Source organism: Zosterops lateralis (genome assembly GCF_965231275.1).
Source record: "Zosterops lateralis genome assembly, chromosome: 19".
Taxonomy (NCBI): Eukaryota; Metazoa; Chordata; class Aves; order Passeriformes; family Zosteropidae; genus Zosterops; species Zosterops lateralis.
This window is the reverse complement of record NC_139779.1, coordinates 98,125-113,745: the sequence shown is the minus strand read 5'-3', so window position 1 is coordinate 113,745 and position 15,621 is coordinate 98,125. Positions and strand designations below refer to the sequence as shown.

At 49.8% G+C, this 15,621-nt stretch overlaps 1 long non-coding RNA gene and 1 pseudogene across 2 annotated transcripts; one reads left to right on the top strand and one right to left on the bottom strand.

Annotated features, from left to right (window-relative positions):
• Positions 1-6,664: 6,664 nt before the first annotated feature.
• On the bottom strand, positions 6,665-8,282 carry LOC310917218 (T-cell surface glycoprotein CD1a-like; annotated as a pseudogene). Its single transcript has 4 exons — positions 8,270-8,282; positions 7,304-7,580; positions 6,925-7,209; positions 6,665-6,805 (listed from the first exon to the last, which is right to left on the bottom strand). The product of its transcript is annotated as a T-cell surface glycoprotein CD1a-like (transcript).
• A 4,040-nt stretch (positions 8,283-12,322) lies between these two features.
• On the top strand, positions 12,323-13,332 carry LOC310917166. The gene is made up of 3 exons (XR_014591408.1): positions 12,323-12,402; positions 12,565-12,732; positions 12,828-13,332. It is a non-coding gene; the product is annotated as an uncharacterized lncRNA (long non-coding RNA).
• The last annotated feature ends 2,289 nt before the right edge of the window (positions 13,333-15,621 follow it).

Genomic DNA, 15,621 nt, shown 5'->3' with positions numbered 1-15,621 from the left:
TGTTCGGGCAGGCGATGTGGTCAGGCGCCTGTGCGAGCAGCCGAGGGGGACATTTGGGGGGGATGCCACAACCAAGATGGCGGCGTGACTCGCGGGGCTTGACCTTCTAAAGATGGCGGCCAAAAGGGCGGGAAAAACAGAGAGGACCTGTGGTGTGTCTATCTTAGTGCCTGCATAAAAATCCCCACCACGGCGCCGCCCGGGGACAATTTTCTGCGGCGTTTCCAGGTGTAGGGACATGCACTGTGGGTTCAGCCGCGCCGCGGGCGGGTTCAGGGTAGACATTTTAGTCAGGCGCCTGTTGTATACACTGATGGGGTCCTTAAGTGTGCCACAACCAAGATGGCGGCGCGGTTCGCTGCGCCTGACCTTTTCAAGATGGCGGCGGGGAGGGGTGAAAGTGACGTAAGTCGCGGCGTCACCGAACAGAGCCGGGGAGGGACGAAAATGACCGAGTGTTGCCGAACAGCCGAGAAGAGCCGACGGCTGACGGAAATCGCCGAACAGCCGAACCCAGCCGAGTTTCCCCGAACGTCGCCCCCCTCAGCCGAACCGAACGAGCCGGGGCCAGTTCCGGGGCGCTCCCAGCCGGTGTCCGCCGTCACTGCCGCTTCCTCGGCGGGCCATTCAAGGCGGTGTCGGGGCCGCTGCCGATCCCCCGGCGGGCGGGCGGGCGGGACACGCTGGCGCTGTGCCCGGAGCTGGAGCACTCGCTGTCGCCGCTGGAGCCGTGCCGGGCGCTCCCGGGGAAGGCAGCGAAGAGAAACCGGTAAATTAGAATTAATGTAGAGGGGACAGAGCAGGTACAGGTGCAGCTGGGATGGATAACGAGGGGCCGGTTCCAGCCGGGGGCGGTTTAAAAGGGGAGCATCAGCTCAATTCGATATCGAGCTGTGAAGAATGAGGAATTTATCCTGAGTTCTGGCCGTGGTTCACGACGAGGCTGCAGGAGCATTTGGGTTTGGAGCATTTCCTCGGGGGACGACAAGGGACTAACTTCTATGCTAAACAGATAAGCCACTTTGGGTTTATTGGGGGAATGTTTTTTTTCTTTTCAGCTTCGTCTCACCAATCCCTCCCCAGTGCTCCCAGAAGAAAAAGGAGTTATGGAGACAAAAGGAGTTCAAATTGATTGGAGAAACTCCTCTTCTGTTGTTGTCAGTGTCTGAAGTGGAGGAATTTTCTTTTCAGCTGGAATTTTAATAAATAATGATGTTTCTATGTGGCTTTTATTCAATATTATGTACTTAGGGGATATGTAGTATTTTGCGTGACTTTTTGGAGTATTATTTATTATACATAATCAGGTTTTTGAGTGAGGATAACTTTATGGGTGGGTTTGTTTGTATTTGAGGTAGAATTAATCTAAGTAGCTCTTCTTGAGAGACTTCTGAAATGTGTTATTGGGGTTTTGTGTGTTGTGTGGAGGGATTCAGGTTGGGTAGAGCTGGGTTTTTTCTGTTTGGTGGTTTTTAATGATTTATTGTGTGGCTTTATTCTGTTTGTAGGTGGTGTGATGAGACATGTGGTGTATTTATTTCGTGTTTGGTTTCATAGTTCACATGGTCAGAGTATTTTTGAACTGAGTTTGGTTTTGAATTGTTTTTGGGGGATATTGTGTTTTTCCGGGGTTTGTTTTCTAAGGTTTACAGTGGTGTAATTGGCTGTGGTGTGAGGTATAGGGGAGGTTTTTATTTATTTAGTGGTGGCTTTTATCGTGGTGAGCATCTAGTGTTTGTTTTAGTGGGTTTGAGAGAGTGTGATGTAGTTCATTTTTTAGGGTTTCTTAATATTTATGATGACATTATTGTTTGTGGTGTTGTAGGGGTTTGTTTATTTAGCCTGCTTGATTAGAGTGTATGTTTTATAGTTTTGGATAATTTAGGAGATATTGTTTGTAGTCAAATGGATATTTTGGTTTTGTGTGTATTTATAGGTGGTCTGTTTGTTTTGATGGTTTTGAGGAATTATGGGTTTATTGAGTCAGGAATAACTGGTTTTGGTGCTGTTAATTTGAGTATATTTCTGCTGTTTTTATTTTTGTGGATTGATTTGTTTATTGTTGTGCTTCTCTGGGTTTTCCAGTCTGCAGCAGGTTTAAACAGTCAGAAGAAAAAGGGAAAAAGAAGTCTTTGCTTTAGCTGGCTAAAACTAACTAAGAGCAAAGGAGATCTGTGTGCTGCAGTCTGTCTGTGCTTGGGCTGAACACACTGGACAGGGAATGCACAGGAGTAAACACTGTTTTCTTAAAACGGGCTGTGTGCTTTTTCTTTCCTTGCTTTGCTCCCAAAATCAGTCTGGAATGTACAGAAGGCATTTCTGAAGTAGTTATTTTAAATATTTGAGGGGTTTTGGCATTTAAAATACTTATTTTGGAGGAAGTTTGTTTGAAGTTTTTGCTTACTTATAATGACATTATTTTATTTTTAATTAGGTGTTTTTATGGTTTTTTTTGTAGTTAAAAGTTGAGACTTTTTTGTTATTTTATTAATAGAAAATAGGATTTGTTTTTGTATATAGTGATGGATCGGTGTATATGGTGTTGACTAAGGATTAAAAATTCTGTGGTTTTGATGCATTAGGTTAATGAATTTATATAGTTTAAAAGATGTGGGGTTTATGCTTATTTGGTTAGAGGCAGGTCTTTAAGTTGGGGGGGTTTTGGGTGTATATTTTGGAAGTTTTTTGAGGGGAATGGAGATGGGGTTATTTTTATTATATTTGGAAAATGGACTAGCAGTAATAAGAGTTGGCTTTTTTTTGCTGCACATTTGTTTGTGTTTTCTACAATTCATATATTTGTGTCGTCAGGGCAGTGGTGTTTCTGGTGCAACTCTGAGCATCCCTTATTGTTTGTGTGTTTCAGATGGTCACTTGTCTCACACTGAGATCCTCTCACCCAACAGCCCTGCCGGCACCAGGAAATCGCCGCCGCCGTCCTCTCGTGCCCGGAGCCCCGGCAGGACGCCGCCTCAGCGCCGGCTGCGGGCGGAGCAGGAGCGGCTCGTGCCGCCCGCAGCGCTCCCGGTCCCGATCGCGACCGCAACGCCGCCGCGCCCTCAGCCCGGGCCCCGAACCCCCCGGCCCCGATCCGGCGGCCCGGGCGGGAGCGGGGACGTGAGGGGACAGCGGGGGGGGCTCGCCTGGCCGAGCTGGGATTGGCGGGGCCGGCGCTGCCTCCGCTTGTGATTGGTTGGGCTCACCTGGCCGGCGCTTCCTCAGCAGGGATTGTCGGGGCCGGCGCTGCATCCGCTTGTGATTGGCTGAGCTGGCCGGCCCTGGGGCATAAATAGCAGCCTGAGGGGCCGGGGGCGTCAGTCCGGCGGCGGGACGGGGAGCGGCGTTTGGCGCTGTGCGGTCGATCGGCAGGAGCGCCGCTGCGCCGGGACGGGATGTCCGCAGCTGCCGGCCCGGGGAGCGAGGGTGAGCACGGACGCGACTCCCGCGTCCGCCTGCGCCAGTGTCTGGGGGCCGCCGGTGTCCTGGGGCAGTGGCGCCAGCCGTACCAAGGGAGGCCGGAGGCCTGGTGCGGGGCCTGGTGCGGCGCAGGAGGACCGGCTGCGGCTACCAGGGCCCGGCGAGAAGCGCTTGTGTAGTTTCTGGATTTAAAAGCAGTGTTTACAGGATCAGAAATAAAGCAGCAGTTTTTGCACTTTTTCTTATTTTATTTTGCTTTTATTAGAAGTAACTATGTTTTTCATATTTATTGCATCTTTTCATTATTTTGCTTGTTTCAATGCACTATTTTTGGCTCGTGGTTGTTTTTTTTTTTTTGTTTTTTTTTTTTTTTTTTTTGTTTTTTGTTTTTTGTTTTTTTGTTTTGTTTTTTTTTTTTTTTTTCTTTCCTAAATATCTGATGTTAATTCAGTAAAGGTTGTAGGGCTAGGGCTGAAACAGCAGTTGTGAGCCCAGTAGAGACAGAAAGCCCCAGGATGTGGAATAAAGCCCTTGGCACTAGAGGCAGGCCCAAAACAGTGTGGAACAGTGGAAATGCTGGGGCTGGAGGGTTCTCCCCACGGGAGAAGGGGATGGAGCTGCAGCTCAGGGCCTGCAAGAGATGCCGGGGGGGGTTACCAGCCCTTGCCCCGTGGTACCCAGCAGAGGCTGAGGCTATGGGGGCTCGGAGGGCTCCAGGCCCCGAGAACCAACCCGTGGACACCTTTTGGGATGAGGGAGCAGGGGCCCAGTGGCTCTTTCCAGCCCCTGGTGCTGCCTGGGGGAGCTGGAGGGCTTTCGGACAAGTGCTGGCCTGAGACCCAGGGGAAGGGGGGAGATACATGTTGGCCTTCGGGCTTCAAGTGTCCCCAAGGTTGAGAACCCAGGAGGGTGGGTGATACAACTCCTAAAGACATTGAAGTGATGACAATGACTGACTTGTGGCCTTATCAACAGCCCCGGGCTGCAGTGAGAAGCAGTAGCAGTTTTAGCTGCAGGCAGTGGGAAGCTGAGGAGCTGGAGCTGAGACAGTAGAGCTGGAGGAGACACAAAGATGGTAGGCTTTGGGGTAAAACCCCTGGGGGGCTGCTCTGGGGAATATGGAGCCGGGACGGGAACTGCGGGCTGGAGCTGAAATCGCTGTAAGGGCTGGGGTAGGGACTGGAGAGCTGTTGCTGCAGTAAGGATTAGCAGGTTGAGGCTTGAATATGGGAACAGGAGCTGAGCTGAAACAACACAGAGCTAGAGCAAAAATAAAAAAATCATACTCTGAGAACCAGAAGCAGCATTTTGTGCCACTGCTGGGAAGATGTGGAGACAGAAGTGGAATAGAAGAGCTGGCAGTGAAATAAAGCTTGTGGGACTGAAGCTGAAATCACTGGGCACTGCAGTGCTGCAATTGCAGTCACTGTTCAAAGGGGATAGTGAATGTAGACCTGGGAAGCGACTGTGAAATGGGACATGTGCCCAGGGGTTGGTAATGGAATAAAGATTAATGGGATGGAGGTGGAATACCATTTCTAGAGCTAAAGCTGAAACCGCACAACTAGAGACAAAAAAAGGACCCTGTTGTCTCAACCTGCAGCAGCTACACCTGGCAGAGACAGGCAGAAAAACGCACGCAGAGCTGGAAGAACTGTGCTGGACTTGAAATAAAGCTTGCGGGTCGAGAGCTGAAATCACTGGGGCTGGGAAGGGGACTCTGCAGGGCTCCAGCTGAAATCGCTGCAGCGGTGGCATAGAGACTGCCAAGGCCATAGAAACTCCAGGGCTGACATAGAGCCTGTATCATTGCTGTGCTGAAATCATTGTAGGCCTGTGATATTGATGTTGGGGCTGGGTCTTGAGGCTGAAATTGGGAGGAGAGTGGTGTACAGATGAAAAGGGATTGCTCTAAGATGGCTCCTTAGAAGCTGGCGCTGCTGGGATATTGCCTGGCTCTGGGTGTGGCACTAAAGGGCTGGGGCTGAAATCACAGTGGGGCTGGGATATTGACTGCAGGGTGAGCATAGACACTGTAGGGCTCAGAGCTGAATTGTTACCGGGCTGGTGCCAAGATGAAGATCCTGCCTATTTAAAGCAGGACAAGATTCAGGCTGTGGAGGTGGAGAAACACACACGTAGGGCTGGATGAAGAAGAACCCAGCTGGCCGTGAAATAAAGCTTGTGGGTTAAGAGCTATAACCACTGGGGCTGGGAAGGGCTTTCTAGAACTCCACTTGAAATCACCAGAGGGTGGGATAGACATTGTTAATGGCATAGGAACTATAGGACGGGTGTAAAGACTGTAGGATTTGTGTGCTGAAATCTCTGTAGGCCTGTGATATTGATGTTTGCACTGCCTATTGTGACTGAAAATGGAACAGGATCACTAGACCTGAAAAGGGGAATGGAAGATTGCACCAGAAATCCCAGGCTTGCACAGATATTGTCTGGGCCTGTGATAGCCACTGTAGGGCTGCTGCTGAAATCACTGTGGGGCTGCAATTGTGAGTGGTAATGGAAAGAAACTGCAGAGCTGAGAAAGGAACTGAGAGGTGCATGGTGAAATGATGAAAGGGCTGGCATAGTGACTGTGGGGCAGGGATGGGGACTCTAGGGCTGCAGCTGAAAAGGACGGTGCGGCTGGGATATTGACTCTGGAGTGGACTTAGTGATGATATTCAAATCAGCTGAATTGTTGCAGAGCTGGAGCCGAGACAAAGATCTCTAGCAGTGTGCTTTTTGCATGGTGGAGCTGCTACCTAGAGCCCCATAAACATCTCCTGTGGAAAAGCCACTCGCGGAGGATTTGGGCTAAGCAGTCAGACTCACATCACACATGCCGTGGCTAGGCTCAGCAAAGAGAGGCAAGAAGGGACTGTTGTTATGATAAATTCCAGCAAGGTTTGTTCCAGCACACCAGAGGGTTCAGGGACAGAAAGACCTGGCCATGTGCTGTGCACGGGCCTAAATAGGGATCAGGAACCAATGGTCTAAGGGCACGGGGGTGGTCCAAAGAGCAGGGCAGGGGTCAGTGATCTAGAGAGGGGATGGGGGTTCCGGAGACTCCACGAGAGAGTAGAAGAGTTGTTGCTCTGTGGGCAAACAGGCCTCACATGATAAATTCTTGGCTCTCTCATGCACCCTCATTACCCTTCCTGCAAAGGCTATGTGTGAGCTCTGATGGCACTCAGGGGCTTAACCCCTACAGAGCTGCTGCTGCTGCTGCAACCCCTGCACTGACCTACATGCCCATAAATCTTACCGCAGGTGATGGGAGGGAGAGCTCACCTGTGCTTCCGCCACCAAAATACCCAAGCAGAGGCTGTGGCCACAAGAAGCAGCACCGCAATGGTGACGCTGATGGTAGGGGATGTGCTGTGCTTTGCTGGGACAGGGAGGGAAGAGGGCGACTGTGTGAGAGTGACAGCGCCCATCAGGTGCTGCCCCTCACAGGGCCAGTGGCTGTCATCTGCAGCCTGCACCCCATGTCTGAATGGAACCTACCCCATGGGATGAGAAGGCTGCGGGCGCCCAGGCTCTGGTGGCTCACACGGCTGACACAGCTGTGCCCAGCACGGGGGGCCATGGCCAGGACACTGCAGAGCTGGTGGGTGAGGTCAGCCTTGGGCAGGATGGGGCTGCTGTTAAACGCCGGGCCCGGAGGCACCTCTTGGCCGTCCCGCAGCCAGGCCACGCTGATGGGATTGGGGTGGAAGCCGCTGGCGTGGCAAACAGGCAGCAGCCGCTCTAGCCTGGGGCTGTGCGCAAAGACCGTGGCCACAGGCAGCTCTGGGGAATGAGAGCAATAGCGTGGGGCAAGTTCTGTGGGGCAGGGCTGGGCCCCAGCGTGGGGGTAGCTCTTGCAGGGTCACGGTGGGCTCACCTTGTCTCTCCAAAATTGCCATCCCATACCTCTTCAGCCTGAGGAAGTTGCTCTGCATATCCACATGGAGACAAAGTGCTCCATGAGCACTCTGACCTCTGCTTCTTGAGGCTCTTGCTGATCAGCTCTGCCACCTGTGATGGCTGCCATGACCCCCAGTGCTGTCTATCTACCTCAAAATCAGCGAGGTCTCTGCCACCCCAGCTGACATTCAGGAAGCCCTGCCTTGTATTGGGCTGCAGCACAGAACCTGCACAGAACTGCACCAGCAATGGCTCTGTCAAGGGAAAAGCCAGTGGAGAGGTCCCCTGAGTGTGTGGGACATGGATGGCATGAACTGGGGTCTGGCTGATGGCACATACAGGGATGGAGTGGAAAGCAGGGTGCAATGGCCAGCAGGGGGTCACGCCATGCTTCAGGAGACCCCAGACACCCTGCAAGCCTACAGAAGCCTCTTAAGAATAGAGTAGATACTGGTGTGCGGTGCTTCTTTAAAAAGAATTCTGTCCTCCAAAAGATTTGCCCCCAGTTTTCTCTTTCGTGATTCTGGCTGTGTCAATCCTGCAGTTCCAGGAAATTTGGTGGCAGCTTTCTGACACGCAGAGGGGTTCCTTGTGCCACATGGCAGGAGCTCTGAGGGGCATTTTTGGTCTGCTGCCCTGCCCAACCCTGCTAGTCATATGCCCCAGCAGCTGCAGGGTTTCAGGAGCTCTTACACCCGATGAGACATCAGATGCCATCCTGCTGAGGAGGAGGGCTCTGGCAGGGCTCCTTCCTCTACTCACACTGCTCTTCTGTCTGCTGAACTGTGGCGTGCACAAATTGGATGATATTGCACAAACCGATTTTGTACTGGGACGTGATCTTTTCCCCATCACCTTCAGCTGCAGCCTGGCTGGCCCGGGGCCAGTGGAAGCAGATGCTCCAGTGGGCAGGATGCACTGGTAAGATGCGTATGTCCCCTACGAGTGCCACGCATGACACCTCAGCAGACCCGATGTTGGCAAAGAGGCCACTCAGGAGCTACTGGATAACCTGCAACTCTGCTAGGAGGGAGGATGGAGACAGGAAAGGGTGCAGGAAGGAGATGACTGGAGGTGCTAAAGGGGAAATGGCAAATGGAGGTGCTGGCAGGGGAACATGGGATTCAGATCAGATAGTAAGAAATTAATCTTCTGTGTGAGGGATAGATAAACACTGCCATATGTTACCCAAACGTATGGTGGAGCCCCATCCCTGGAAACGTTCAAGGCCAGGTTTTTTGGAGCTCTCAGCAGGGAAGGTGTCCCTGCCCATGGCAGAGGGCTTGGACTGAATGGCCTTTAAAGGTCCTTTTCACCCCAAAATCATTCTGTGCTTCTATGATTCTATGCTCTTCACCCTCCTCCGAGTTGCTTTCTTGTTTGACTTCACGCTCTTTTTGATTCTCTGTTTTACTTTCAACAATGGTTGTCTGCTGCAGATTTTAGCCATTTTATCCCCTCCCTCCCAGCTAGAGCTGCTGTCTGACTGCGAGAACAGCACCCTTGCTGCTTATTTGGGGTGATGGTTCCCCCCAGGAGAAGCACCTGTGCCAGGACCTGTGTCTGCCAAAGACCTGGACATGGTACGCAGGATAGAGGATGCTTGATAGGAAAGAGCATTTTTGTCCAGGCTTGGGGCTCCCTGATAGGGCCAGAACACCAGCCCAGCCCAGAGATCAATCCTGCCTTTCTGTGGCTGATGCTGCCTGCCCTGGAAGCATAAAGTCTCACGGGCTTGTGGTAAAAATCTCTGTGTGACAGCAGTGCCTGAAACACCGTTTAGCAGATGCAGCTCCCTAATAAATTAGGGGCTGCTCTAAGGGGCCCTCAGCACCCTGTGGATCTCAGATTTGCCTGGCACCCATGGGCTCCCTGCAGGGGGAGGACATCTTGCAGGCAAACTCAAGCCTCAAGGCCTCTTTTGGCACCACTCTTGTTTCTTCTACCCGTGTGCCCAAGGCTCTGTGTTGGAGCTGGTGGGACAGAAGTCCTGAGCTGGAGGCAGGAAGAGAGAGGGTGGGCAGGGACAAAGCATGCTTGGCTGGTGCATGGTGGGAGGTCACCCTCTGATGCTGGGAATTATCTGCTCCCCCATACGGCCCAGTGGCCTGGCCGTGCCTCCCCTGAGTGAACTTGTGGGGTCCTGTGACAGGGCGGGGGATGAGAACGGTTGAGGTGAGCCAGGGCTCCCACTTACCCTCTGGGTCTGCCCACATCCCAGGGAGGAGGATCGGGAGAAAGAGGAGGAGGAGGAGGAGATGGGGCTGCACGGTGCACGCGGCAAGGCTGAAGCAGCAGCAGCAGCAGCGACTGCGGGATCTCAAGCTTCAGGCCAGCGCAGCAGTCACTGCGGCGGCTCTCCACCAATTGGAGAATCGGTGTATGAGGGAGGGGCCCAGAGCTCCCAAGCTGAAGGCTGGAGATGTGTGGGAGGGACAAAAGCACCTCGCTCCTCACGGCCGGCCGCCGCCCGTCCCCGGTGCCCCCGGCTGAGGCGGAGAGCCCGGGCCCGCTGGAGCCCGGCCGGGCGGCGCCGCGGACACCGGCCCGTCGTGCGGCCCGCCGGAGGCGAGATGCCGCCGCCCTCCCGGGGTCGCGCCCGCCCGAGAGGCCTCCGGACGGCTCCGGCGCCCGCCGGCCCCGCTCCGCTCCGCGCCCGCCGCTCCCGCCGCACACACCGAGCCCTCGCCTGCGGCCGGGGCTGCGGAGCGAGCGGAGCCGAGTGCCGCTTGGCCGAGCGCGGCCGAACCGCGCCGGGTGGAGCCGAACCGAGGCGAGCCCGGCCCGAGCCCGCCGAGCCCGGCTGCAGGTAGGGAGGGGACCGTGGGCCGGGGCGCGCAGCCCCTCTCCTCTGAGGGGGAGCGGGGCAGGAAGGGCCGGGGGGGCTGCCGGGCTCGGCCGGGGCCGGGCCGCTGAGGTCTTTCCTTTTCCCGCAGCGTTCGTATCCAGGGACGGACGGAGCCTCCCTCGCCACCCACTCGGTGAGGTGAAGTCCAGTTCCTAGAAGCAGCTGCATGATGGTGCCCCTCAGCGTCGGTAAAGACACGAGGCAGAGAATAATTCAGCAGCTGCGGAACCATTTTGGATTGATTTTCACTCTCTTTTTCTTTAAATGAAAAGCAGAATGAGCTTTGGGAGTCAGGAAGTAAATTGATGCATTGATTTCATGCACAAGAGGGAAATTGGTGAATACGGGGAAATGATGTTGAAGCAATCAGATAACACAGTGGAAAACAGCTTCACCAACAGCTCTGACCTTCACTGGTGATTCTGAGCCAGCTTTCTGGGGGCATCTCAGCAGGAAGGGCTGAATCCTGTTTGAGCAAATAGGAATCCTACTGCCCTCCTGCCAGATAAAGTGATCTCAAAGGCTGGAATTCAAATTTTTTTTTTTTTAAGTGTCTTAGCAATTACAGTATCTCCAAGTCCTGGCTGCTTCTGAGGAGAATCTGCCAAGGCAGGGAAAGGTACTTGGGAATTCTGAATATTTATTTGTGCATGCTCCGAAAAATGTATTAAGTCAACTCGAGTGTAATACTTGAAAACCTGTGAATATTGCCAATGTGATAATTTAATGGTGTGGTTGTATTTTTATTTTAAAGAAAATGTTGTTTTTCTGTAATTTTTAGGGGATTATTATGAATTTTCTCTAGGCAGGTAGTACCACCTTGCTGTGCCTTGGTAAGAAACCCCTGGGTCCTTCAGCCAGTTCTGCTTTCATGGGCCTACTGTGTTAGAAAAACAATTTGTTTCTTTTCAATATTTGTCAGACCACCCACCCAAAACTTTTGCTTCCTTCTCCTGCTGTTATATATCTAGGTGTGACTTGTTTGAATCTCTTACAAACAACTTTTCTGGTTTAGCTTTCCTTTCTGCAGGATTTCTGTGGAGGAGAAAAGCCTCAGATGGGGAATGCTTGAAGATCTACCAGAAACATTTCAACACTGGGCAGAAGTTCTCAGAGAGAAGCTACTGTCGTCAAAGGCAGGCAGATGATTGCTGTAACTTCTGTCCGAGAGGTAAATTCATTCGGGTAAGGCTTTTCATTTCTTGTGTAGGTAATTTTTCAGTACGTAGCTGAAAAGACCAAGAAGTGTGCTGTTGTCTTAATCCATATCATAATCCATCAACAAAATACTAAAATATCTGCATCAGACAGGAGACAACTGCTTGGAAGAAGTTCGAAGTGAAACCGGACCTTTGCAAATATTTGTTCTTGTCCAATATACACTCCAGAAAGTGGATACATTCAAATCTTATTGTAGCGACAGGAGGGTCTTGTAATTTGCTGTATTCACAGGAGACATCAAAGCAATTACCAAATAGATTTTCTATACCTTTTGGTATTTGATAAAGGTCTGCGTTATATATGCAAGAATATAATTTTTAATGCCATTATGTATCACAATTCTTTTATTTTGAGGTGTAATTGATTAAAATTGTGATTTCTCAGGGGATTTACAGTCAGGAGCTGTAATTTAACCAAAAGTGTGGTAAATTACAGATAGACCCCAAACTGCACGTTATCGGCTTATGATTAGTTTCCTTTGAATAGCAGATTATGAGACATATTGGTTTGTTATATATTGCCATTCAAAATATCCTAAATAACATAGGAATGTGATTACGGCCCCTCCATGCTTGTGCAACTGTGGACATCATCAGACCTAAAATAAACGCAAAATTTCTGCTCCTATTCATTTATGTATTAAAAGCTGTGAAGTACTTGTGTCTCCTCTGGAATAAATCCCTGTGTCTCCTCGGAGCTGCTGCTTTGCAGTAGAGCTTGGACACATTTTGTTTCTTAATAACTAGAGATCCACCAGTGGATGATTCCCATAGGTTCTCCTATTTTGTAGGAGCTGCACGGCGAGGTCAGCATTCTGAGGGAGGCAAAGCAGCTAAAGGCAAGGAACGTGGAGCATCCGGGGGCTTCTCCCACCCGAGTTTCTCCTGGAGCGGGATGCGTGTCACACAGGATGTTTAACCCGGCTTTGGGGCGTTCTCCTGCGGTCCCGGCTCTAACTGCTGCCCCTGAGCCGAGGCCTTGCTGTGTCCCAGCACTAAACCCGGCAGGTGGGTCCTGCTTTTCCAGCCCTTTAATTCCACGGGCAATCCCAGATTCCCGGAGCTCCCCTGGGCCCAGCCTGGACTCGCTCCCTGGGAGCTGCACTTCAGTCTGCCTGAACCAAGGACCTCCTGTTTGAAACTTTATTCCTGCTGTTTTTCCTCTTGCAGGTAGTTGGCAAAAAAGGAGAGAGCCAGTAGGAAGTGAAGCCACAGGAAGGCCTTATCCCAGTGCAGGGTTCCCACTTTTCTCTCTGACTCCTGGAGAAATGCCTGAGCATGACCAGAGACTGTCCATTTGATTTCCAGCCCTTTCCAATAAATCGTTGCTTTCAGCTGGTTTGTGTTCCTGGTGTCATCCTCCTCCTCCTCCTCCTCCATGCATTTGTCAATGGAATTGCTGTCTTTTGCTGAGTTGCATTTTGTTTTTCCAGGAATTGTGGCTCTTTTGTTCCGCTGAAACTTCGCAACTCTGCTGAGAGTTTCAGCTGTCAAATCCAAGTAAGATTGGAGTTCCTTTGGATTGTTACTCCCATAAATGAGAGATCCTTTTTCGAATAGGAGTAAACAGGCATGTTTAACTCCCTCTTCCCTTGAAAATCAGAGCAGAGGAAGCAGATTTGAAATCCTCATTCCATGGGCTTCCACCGACTTCCTGACCGTTCCAAAAGTTTTCAGCGTTAGAAATTTCCGGGCTTGTTTTGCAGGCAAGCTGGGAGTTAGATATTATTCCTTCCTTTTATTTGATGTTTAGCCTCTCTCTGATTTTAGTAAGTCAGCATTTATTTTTTCCTATTTTCCATCCAAGTTGGAATTTTGCTACTTCTTAGGGGACATTTCCAAGGAAATTTACCCAATTAATGTTGGTAAATCCGGAATTGTTCAGCGCCATATCCGCAGAATTCTGGGAATTCCCAGGAAAACTCGTTAAGTGTTTAATTGCCGCGATTCGTCTCTTTGTGAAGTTCAATTTGGTGCGTTTTTTATTATATAAGTTCCATTAAAACTTAAATCCCGGCCTAGTTGCTGTCCCTTGGACACAAGGGGGTGGTTCTTTCCTGCCTTGGCACATGTGGATGTTCATCCAAAGTGAACTTCCCGATAAAACAGAATTCGTTTCCAAGCAAAACTGGGATTTGTCTAGAAAACCTTATTTTCTGGGAGGCACTGGGTTTGTTTTCCCTATCCCTGCATAATCCAGGATGCTCCCAGAGCTGTGGTAGTCAGTGGCATAAAGGGGAAAGCTGTGTTTATTTAGTTTCATATTTTATTTTAATTATTATTTTCCTTTTTACTTTTTGATTTTTGTTTTTTTTATGGTAAATATTGTATTGTGGTTAATGTTTTCATGGGGGTTTTTTTTGTTTTGTATTTTTAAAATGATTTGGGTTTATTTCTTTTATTTTTATATTTTTGTTCTGTTATTTACTTTTTAGTTTTTATTTTTCTTTATTACTATTTAAAATCCTAATTACTCTTAATTTTTTCATTTTTCAATTTATGGATATTTTAGATTTTACTTTCGTGATATTTTTTATTTTAAACAATTTATTATATTTTTAATTTATTTTAAATTTTATTTCTTTTTTACTCTTTTGAAGTTTTTTTTTTCAACTTTTATTTTATTTGTTTTATATTAATTTTTTTTTCATGTTTTCTTTATTCCGTTTTTTTTTTTATCCTACTCTTTTTTTCCCCTGAGCACGTGGAAAGTTGGCTGTGGGCAAGGAAGGAGTTGAGAAATGACCTCCCTCTCCGCTGGACGTCTGGATATAATCAAGAGCGCAGTTAGCAAAACTCCTCTGTATTTTCTGCTGAATTAAAAAACCTGAACGGAGAAGGCTGTGAACACCGTGGTGCCTTTCTTTTCCTTTCAAACCCTAAACAGTTCTCCTTCTCCCCGTGCACAGTATTGCCAGCAGTGACTCAATGCCGAGGTGTATTTCAGAGGCAGCGATAAAACTGTGCGGACATTTTATTTTGTAACTCTCCGAACCCCCTTGTTTATTAGCCAAGAAATCCAAAATTCAGAAAAAAACAAACAAACAAACAAACAAACAAACAAACAAACAAAAAAAAAAAAAAAAAAAAAAAAAAAAAACACAAACAAAGCCCCCCCCCCCCCAAAGCACGCAGAAAGAGAAAATGTGCCCATAATATTTTAATAAAGATTAAATATTTACCCCTTAGAAAACCAGGGTCATTCAATTCTAATTAACTGTGGTTCTGATCTGTTAGGTTAATGAATACATATGTTTAAAATATCAAGAAGAAAACACACACAAAAAAATAAATACATATATATAAGCAAGAAAATGAGAACTATAAAATATGAAAAGTAATATCAATAAATCCACTCTATATTTTTACATGTTTCCTATATTATAATATGTAAAATATACCTACTATAATGTACATATCATAGATAAATTGTAATGATTAATAGAAATATCAAAATAAGAAATAGAAGAAATATTGAAGTGTAGCCTAAAATGAAGGCTTTTTTGGTTTTGGCTTGGTTGATGGCGGGGTTCTCGTAGTTGTTTTGGTTGGGGGTCTTTTGGGGCCTTTATTTTCGGGGATGTTTGGAAGGGGAATTTTGGCCACGTTCTTTTCTGTCTCCGCTCCCTACGGCGGCGCTGCCACCGTGTGGACACAGAGCGGTACTGCAGCTCTCCCCACCCGAGGCGTGTAGCAGCCCCGGGCTGTGATCTGTAAGGCAATGCTGCCATCCTGTGGATAAAAAGCGATACTGCAACGCTCCGCCGTGCCCGTCCCCGCGGGCCCGCAGCAGCCCCGAGCTGTGAGCTCACGGGCAGTGCTGCCGCCCGAGCGCCGAACGTTCACGGCCAAAAAGGTGGGAAAAAATGCGAGGACCCCGGGCGCGTGGCAGCCGGCTCCCTGCGCGCGACCTGGACCACGGAGACGCCCGGGAGCGATTTTTCCGCGGCGTACGCAGGTGCGCGGACACGGGATGGGGGCTGAGCGGCGCCACGGCAGTGTTCGGGCAGGCGATGTGGTCAGGGGCCTGTGCGAGCAGCCGAGGGGGACATTTGGGGGGGTGCCACAACCAAGATGGCGGCGCGGCTCGGGGCGCTTGACCTTCTAAAGATGGCGGCGAAAAGGGCGGGAAAATGAGAGGACCCTATGTGTGTCTATTTGACTGCCTGCACAAAACCCCGACTACGGCGCCGCCCGGGGGAAATTTTCTGTGCTTTCTCCACATGT